The sequence below is a fragment of the Solanum tuberosum genome, unplaced genomic scaffold (genome assembly GCF_000226075.1).
Source record: "Solanum tuberosum cultivar DM 1-3 516 R44 unplaced genomic scaffold, SolTub_3.0 scf00181, whole genome shotgun sequence".
NCBI lineage: Eukaryota > Viridiplantae > Streptophyta > Magnoliopsida > Solanales > Solanaceae > Solanum > Solanum tuberosum.
The window spans coordinates 392,240-394,652 of record NW_006239106.1 but is presented as its reverse complement, the minus strand read 5'-3'; positions in this window follow the sequence as shown (position 1 = coordinate 394,652).

The following is a 2,413-nucleotide window of genomic DNA, read 5'->3' as shown; positions in this document are numbered from 1 at the left end:
TGAGTGAAGTTTGATTTCAGCATCAGAAGATTTTTTAGTGAGTTGTTGTATGGGTTTGTCTTCTATTACAACTTCCCACAAATCATAAGCCTGAAGATAAGACTTCATCTTAACTGCCCAAATTTGATAATTTTCACCATTGAAGGTTTGTGGGGCATTGAAAGAAAGAGTATTGCTTGTCATGGTTTGAAAAATAAGGTTTAAAATAATATAGATTAAAAATTGGTTAAAAGTAATCCTGCATTAAAAATAAAAACATGGGTTAAAATTGGCCCTGCGTTAAAAATAAAAGCACGGGTTAAAAGTGGGTTGAAAATAGATATGAATTAAAAGTGGTTGAAAGTTCTTCTTCAACGAACTCACAGATCCATAACGATCAATGTTAGGCTCTGATACCACTGTTATGGAATGGAAGAAACTAGAAAGAGAAATTAAAGAGAGAATGAATGATAACTCTTTGTATTGATTCTTGCATTGATTCAAATAGAAGAGTACATCCTTATTTATAAATAATTAAGGAGAATCCTTATTAAAGGAGAATCCTTCTAGATACTAAACTAAAATAAAACTAAATATTTTGCAATTAATGTAAACCCTAGACTTGAAAGGAAATTTAAAATATTTTTAGACTAAAAAGGAAAAGTAAAAAAATTCTACCAAATTTCAACAAACAGTTAACTTTTTTATTTATTTTTTAGAAATTCTCAAATTAGTAGGAAAGTCTCAACAAATCCTAGAAACTACAATAAAAAAAATTATACTAGACCCGGAAAAATAGACCAAAAATTGTAAGAAACTGCACCAATGTAGAAAAATATCAAAAAAATTTGCAGAAACTGCAAAAACTATACCTCCAAATGTAATTTTCCGCTAAATTCTTTTTGTTATAGTTTTCGATTAATCTAGATGACAAAATTCTTTCAATATTTGATAGCGATAAAAAATGTTAACGTTCTGACAAAACTTGAAGGAGCAAAAAATGAAACCTACCCCAAACACACGAGATTATTTTTGTCATAGCTCCTCCCCCACCCAAGTGACCCAACCCCGTTTAATTAACACCCAAATTGTAAATATGATACGGAAATGAGTTCAAATATTCTTAAACTATGTAAAATTGAATAAAAATACTCATCGTTAATAATTTGATTAAAAATGCTCTTGTCGTTTATAGTTTGGACCAAACTATTAAAGGTAAATGCATTTTTGAAATTAAATTATTAACGGGTGATTATTTTTATTCAATAAGAATATTTTTTTATCCTTTTCTGAATATGAAAGAGGAGTAAGTAAATGGTTTCTTAATTTTCTTAAATCTCAAATATTTTAACTAAATTTAATTTATTCAATAACTTTCGAGAAATGGAAAAAAAATAGATGGGGAAATCATGGTGGCCAACTCAGTAAGAATTTATCTTGTAGCCACCAAATAAGAATACATTACAAAAAATTTAGCTGCGATTCTGATATATATCACCAATTTATTTGGTTTTATGTTTTTAGCTTAATATTGTGCAACAGAAAAAAAAATTAACACACTGATTTTATTTTGTTTTGTTTTAGTTTATTAGCTCCACAGATATAATTTGACTTGGTATAAAATTTAAGAAAAAATTGGAATTTATAATCTAAATTTCTCCTGAATTATTTGTTTGGCTATAAATTATATTTAATAATTTTATTTAAAATAAAAATTTTAAATTAAATTATTTTTAATTATAAAAAGATAACAATCTCGTTGAATATTGGATTTCCAAGTTGCTAACAAATTGCAGTAAATTATGATGGCCACGTCTGTGTCTACTTTTGAGAAGAATAAAAAGATAATGTGTTGCATAAAAAAAGTAGGATCCATCTCTTGTAAAAGTAAAAGTAGGCAGTCAAAATCATACACTTTTTCTTTTTTAAAAAAAAAGTATTTTCTTAAATTAGATTAGTGTGAGATCTAATCTAATTGATGTATTTTTTATTTCTTCATATTATGTTAAGTGTTTGATATATTCCTCATTTTTTTCATTTAGATATATAATCCTTGTTATAAAAATAGCTTGGTTATATGTTTACTCTTAAACAAATTACTAACATATAGTATAATTTTTCTATAATAGAAGTGAAAAAATATTTTAAATTTATATTTTAAAAAAAATTTATTAAAAAATTATTCATGTAGGGGTATATTTAATACTTCTCACACATATTTTTTTATTCAATAATTAATTTGAATTTATTATTTTGATGAACAAATTTATTTTTTTTACTAATGTTCTTGTAAAATTTATCATAAATGCACCCATTTTTACAAAAATAAATTACAATATATCCGAAAAATAATTAGTTTTAAAAAAAACTTCTTACTTTTTTCTGCTTTTCTCATTCACATCCCCCCCCCCCCCCCCCCCCCCCCCCCCCCCAC